Source organism: Hippopotamus amphibius, chromosome 2 (assembly GCF_030028045.1).
Source record: "Hippopotamus amphibius kiboko isolate mHipAmp2 chromosome 2, mHipAmp2.hap2, whole genome shotgun sequence".
In the NCBI taxonomy this organism is placed as follows: domain Eukaryota; kingdom Metazoa; phylum Chordata; class Mammalia; order Artiodactyla; family Hippopotamidae; genus Hippopotamus; species Hippopotamus amphibius.
In genome coordinates this window covers 215,106,522-215,112,625 of record NC_080187.1, presented here as the reverse complement: position 1 = coordinate 215,112,625, position 6,104 = coordinate 215,106,522, and positions in this window count along the sequence as shown.

Sequence of the window (6,104 nt, the reverse complement as noted above, 5' to 3'; positions counted from 1 at the left end):
AAATCAAGATTTGGAGAGGAAAAAAAGACAAGGAAAGAGAGAAGTGAGAGCACGATGAAGTGAGGAAGAGGTGAGAAATAGGGACTGACAAGATACACAGAGGAATAGAAAGGGAGAGGCTTAGAAAGAAAAATAGAAAAAGAAAGGGAGGGGGAGAGAAAGAAAGAAAGAAACTGTGATAAGCAGAGATAAACGCTGAAAGTGAGTAGAGACCAGGGTAAATGTTTAAAAAGCCCAGAACCAATGAGCGCTTCAAGAGACCAACTCGGAGAGATGGGGCTGGCAGTGAAAGACAGACAGGTTTTTATTGCAAGTGATGTTTATGTCGTAAACCTCCTGTGGGATATCTACAACCAGGGCCACCCTCTGTCCTGCCAGCCCATGGTTCCTGCCCTCCACAGTGCCCTCCGCCCACACCATCCTGGGCCTGGAAGGGGGCCTCAGTGGGTGGGAGACACTGTGGGGATTCTTTGCCCAGAATAAGGGCCCATTGTCTGGTCTCAGCCTGCTGGGAGTGGGGCCTCACTCCCACAGCTGGGATAGAAAGGGGGTGAGAGTGAAGAAAGGCAGACAGGAACTAGTACAGGAGAGGCAAGGAAAGGGAGGGAGCCTCAGGGGCTATGGAGTGTTGAGCAGGAAGCATGATCTATGCCAGTCAGGACAGAAGAGTCATGGGCTACAGGGCGGGACAGAGAGGTTCTGCTTTTGATCCTGTCCCTGGTTCACTCACAAAGTCACTGCCCTCTATCCTACTATAAGACAAGCTTTGAGATTTCCCTGGTGTTCCAGTGGTTAAGAATCTGCCTTTCAATACAGGAATATGTGTATAAATACAGATGATTGAACTTGGTGTACCTCAAAATAAATAAATAAATAAAAGGGAAAAAAAAAAAAAAAGAATCCGCCTTTCAGTGCAGGGGATGCCAGTTAGATCCCTGGCTGGGGAACTAAGATCCCACATGCTACTGGGCAACTAAGCCTGAGCGCACCACAACTACTGAGCACGCAAGCCACAATTAGAGAGTCTGCATGCCACAAACTACAGAGCCCAGGCACTCTGGAGCCTGCATGCCACAACTAGAGAGAAGTCCACACGCTGCAATGAAAGATCCCACATGTTGCAACTAAGACCAGACACAGCCAGAAATAAAATTAAAAAAAAATGTTTAAAAAGACAAGCTTTAGCTGGTTTACAGTTGTGAGAGGACCCAATGAAATGATGAGTGTGACCCTGAGGAGGTTATCAAGCATGGCTCCTACGGGAGAGATGTTGGGGGTCTATGTGGGCCTCAGGAAACATATAAGGGTTCACATGAGCCTCCAGGACAGGGGTCTGAGGTCCACGTTGAAATCTACAGTGGCGATGTCTGGGATCCACATGGAATGTACAGGAGATATCTTGCAGTCCATGTGGGTCCTACAGGAGAAATATCTGGGTTCCTATCTGATGACCGCAGATGACTTTTCCCCAATCAAGAGAATTAGAAGGGCCTCCTATTTGACTAACAACTGAGGCAGGAAAAGTGCCCAAGTTCAAAGTCAGAAGCCCATCTTTGTCCCAGTGGATTGTACTTCCAGGAGTTACAGGCATTTAAACAAACTTTCATTCAACAAGCATTTGCTGATCAACTATGAGAATCAGCATAGTGCAGTGGTTAAGAAAACGGACCTAGAAGGCAGACTGCCTGCTCCTTCCCCATATTGTACGTTTGAGCAAGGCACTCACCCTTACTGACTCTTAGTTTTCCACATATGTTAAATAAGGATGGTGATAATAGTGCCTATGTCTTAGAGTTTCTGTGAGGATGAAATGAATTAACACGTGTAGACATGTGTAACAATTGAGACAGTGCTTGGTACATAATAAGTGTCTAATAAGTGCTAGCTCATGCTGTGTCAGGCTCTGGGGACACATCTTTCTCATGGTGAGGGCAGGAGTAAAAGAGCCAGAGCCAAACCATGCAATAACAGTTAAAGCTTCTTCTCAAATGTGGTGAATGTCACATCTGGTCACATGCCACTCACCAAAGCATGTCCTATGGCTAATGCATGGGCAACAGGGAGACTCGCTCCCTCTAGAGGATGCAAGACATGACAAACAGTGGGGATGTTTAATTCTATAGCAGGTAGGAAGCAAGTGACTGGGAACAGTAATCCGGTCACCTACAGGGCCAGCTCCAGGCTGCTTATGTTTTCCTGCTCAGCTATGGCTTAATGAGACATGTCCCCCCAACAGTCTCTGAGAGAATATCTATTTACAGTACAGTAAACAACTGGAAAGGAAAGAGGACTAGCATTACTGAACCCTAAATATGTCTGAGTGAGATGCTAAACCTTATGACTAGCCTATGAACTAAGGGCTTTTATCCCCATTTTGTAGATAAGGAAAGTGAGGTTCAGAGAGGTAAGGTGATCTGCCTAAGAAAATAGAACAGATGTATCTAAGAAGCGGAAGAACCAGTATCTTTAGGTTGGGTTTCCCCAGAAGCAGACACTGATCTATTTGAGAGACAATCCTAGGAAGCACTAGTAGAGGAGTGGAAGAAGTTGAAACAAAGAATTGAAGGGAATTCAATTCAGGGTGCAATAATGAGCAGGTTACCACTGTGGGCAATGAGGCCTCAGTTCTACTGGGGAATCTCCGAGAAACAGTGGAGAATACAACAAGTTGTCCCACCAAAAGCATGAGGCAACTAAGTGTTGAGGGCTCCTCCTGGAACTTTCAGACTTCCCTGTGTGCCTTCTGAGCAGAGAAAGCCCTTAGGCAGAAAATCCCAGGGGCTCACACACTGTAAGAATTTAAGAATAAGAATATAAGAATATGTATGGTAAGAATATAAGAATAAGAGCCTGTCTGGCTCTTAAGCCACTCATGCTGCCTTCAATGTCACCAATTAGTCCTGTTGAAGTTTACAACATGGAGTCTCCTTTTTTTTTTTTTTTGGCTGCATTGGGTCTTCGTTGTGTTGCTGAGCACGGGCTTTCCCACATTGCATTGGGGCGAGTGGGGGCTACTCTTCATTGTGGTGCACGGACTTCTCATTGTGGTGGCTTCTCTTGTTGCAGAGCATAGGCTCTAGGCACTTGGGCTTCAGTAGTTGTGGCACATGGGCTCAGTAGCTGCAGCACGAGGGCTCAGTAGTTGTGGCTCGTGGGCTTAGATGCTCCGCGGCACATGGGACCTTCCCAGACCAGGGATTGAACCCGTGTCCCCTGCTGGCAGGCAGATTCTAACCACTGCACCACCAGGAAAGTCCCGGAGTCTCCTTTCTTAAGAAAGAGCCTCTCGATCCCTCTACCGTACTCCATGCTCCTGGTCTTATGAGATGACAAGTCCCTAACACTTATGTAAGTATATACGCCTGATAGCACAGCACTGAGTATACAGTGACACACATTCTTGCCTGCAAGCCATGGCAATGTCAAAGCAGCTCATTCAGTCCACTCACTGCCTAGGTGGGCAACCTGAAGCTCAGGGAGTTCATCCAAGACCTCCCCTACAGTGCCTCTACCCTCCACACCTCCTTCCCACCACCTCACTCCCCATATTTGTCTTCTTTCTCCAACCAGACTGGAACCTCCTCAAGGCAATGTACAGCATGGGAGAAAGTATTTTCACATCATATATCTGATAAGAGACTTACATCTAGAATATATGAAGAATTCTTACAACTCTAATAAAAAAGACACACAATCCACTATAAAAATATAAAAAGGGTCTGAATAGAAATTTCTGCAAAGAAGATACACAGATGGCTGACAAGCACTTGAAAACATGCTCAACATCATTAGTCATCAGGGAAATGAAGTCAACACCATAATGAGATACGACTTCACATCATAGAATGGCTATAATCAAAAAGACAAATAATAAGTATCAACAGGGATGGGGGAAAATTAGAACCATTATACATTGCTGGAAGGAATGTAAATGGTACAGCCACTTTGGAAAACAGTCTGGCAGTTCCTCGAGGAGTTAAACATAGAGTTACCATTTAAGCTATCTGTTCTACTCCTAGATACATACCCAAGAGAAGTAAAAACATATATTCACAAAAGCCTTGCAAATTCATCGCAATTTTATTTGTATAGCTAAAACCCAGAAACAGCCATCAACAAGAGAATGGATAAACAGATTATTGTATATTCAAACAATGGAATAGGAATCAACAATAAAAATGAATGAGCAATTGATAACTGCAACATGAGGGAATCTCAAAAACATTATGTTGAACAAAATAAGGCAGATCAAAAAATACAAACTGGGACTTCCCTAGTGGCACAGTGGTTAAGACTCAACGCTCCAAATGCAGGGGACCCAGGTTCTATCCCTGGTCCAGGTACTATATCCCACAGGCATGCCGCAACTAAGAGTTCACATGCCACAACTATGGAGCCTGCCTGCCGCAACTAAGACCCAGCACAACCAAATAAATGTCTACAAAGACAAACTATAGGATTCCACTTATATGAAGTTCAAAAATAGGAAATTTAGTGTGCTAAAAGCAGACTAGTAGTTCCTGGTTGGGGTTGGGGGTAGACTGGAAAGGGACAGAAAAGAAATTTCTGGGTGTTGTAAATATTCTAGATCTTGTTCAGAGTGATAGTTATAAGGTACATAAAACTGTCAAAACTCACAAAACTGAAAATTTATTGATTATAACTCAGTTAAGGACTGTCAACTTAAAAAAATGATCCCTGTGGCAGCTTGAATCTATAGAACAAAGGTGATTCCGGACCATCAACCTCTTGCCTATATATGAAGCCCAGGTCAATGACCACCTTTCACTGCTTCTCTTCTACCAGCAGTGCCTCCAATAGACCACGTGGGGGTGCCCACGCCTGTACTTGCACTTGGCATCCACTAACACTTGCAGAGCTAATTCTCCACCAGCTAGGTTGCTCTATTGACAGCTAGAAGTGCTGGGTGTTGAGTAGCCTGCTGGCCTACACACAGCTCGTTTTCATCACCACCGTTTCTTGCAGCCTTGCCAGCAGCTCTGAACATGCAACACCCATTGCTCACTCGTCGAGTTAGAACAGGAGTGCCCCTCCCAACATGCTCCAACTAACTGTCCTTCACTGTCCTAACTACCCTTCACAAGTCCCAGCCTGGACCTGGCCTGGTAAACACTGGTCTTTGTCACTGGCTGAGCCCCTGAATACCAAATCCACAGGACATGTTCCAGTCCTCACCTGCCTGCAAAGTTAGATACATTGCAAAGCTAGTCTTGCTTTTACTTCCACTGTCTCTCTTCCCCCTCCTCAGCCTGATACCTTCTCCCCTGGCAACCTTGCCCACTGCAAAGTCTTCTGCTACCTTTAAGGTGCCCTGGGCTCCCAGAGCTCTGTCTCTGGCCTGAGTTCTCTTCTGCATTCCAGCCCTATCCCACACTGGAGCCCAGATATCTTCCCTGTATTTGTGCCCACTCCTGTGATCCTGCCTCCAAAAATGGCCCTATCATCAGTGATAAGACATGTTGACATCATATACTTCCTGATACGCTTCACTGACTTCTGTGATATTCTTGCCTCAAAAAATGCATAACCTCGATTTAATCATGAGGAAAACATTAGACAAACCCCAGTTGAGGAACATTCTACAAAATAACTGACTGGTACTCTTTTTTTTTTTTGCTACATCAGGTCTTAGTTGAGACATGTGAGCTCTTCGCTGCGGCATGTGGGCTTCTCTCTAGCTGTGTCATGAGGATTTTCTCTTCTCTAGTTGTGGCACGTGGGCTCTGTAGTTGTGATACACAGGTCTCAAAGTGCATGGGCTCTGTAGTTTGCGGCAAGTGGGCTCTCCAGTTGAGGCGCCCAGGCTCAGTAGTTATGGTGTGCGGGCTTATTTGCCTCACAGCATGTGGGTTCTTAATTCCCCAAGTGGGGCTCGAACCTTCGTGCCCTGCATGCAGAATGGATTCTTTACCACTGGACCATCAGGGAAGCCCCCTGACTAGTACTCTTAAAAAAAAAAAAAAGATTGCGTCAACCCTCAGTTACCCAAGCCAGACCGCTGGAAATTAAGTCCTATCACTTTTGCTTCCCCATACCTGCTACCCAATTCCATCACCTCTGCAATAGTCTCCTCAAAGACATTA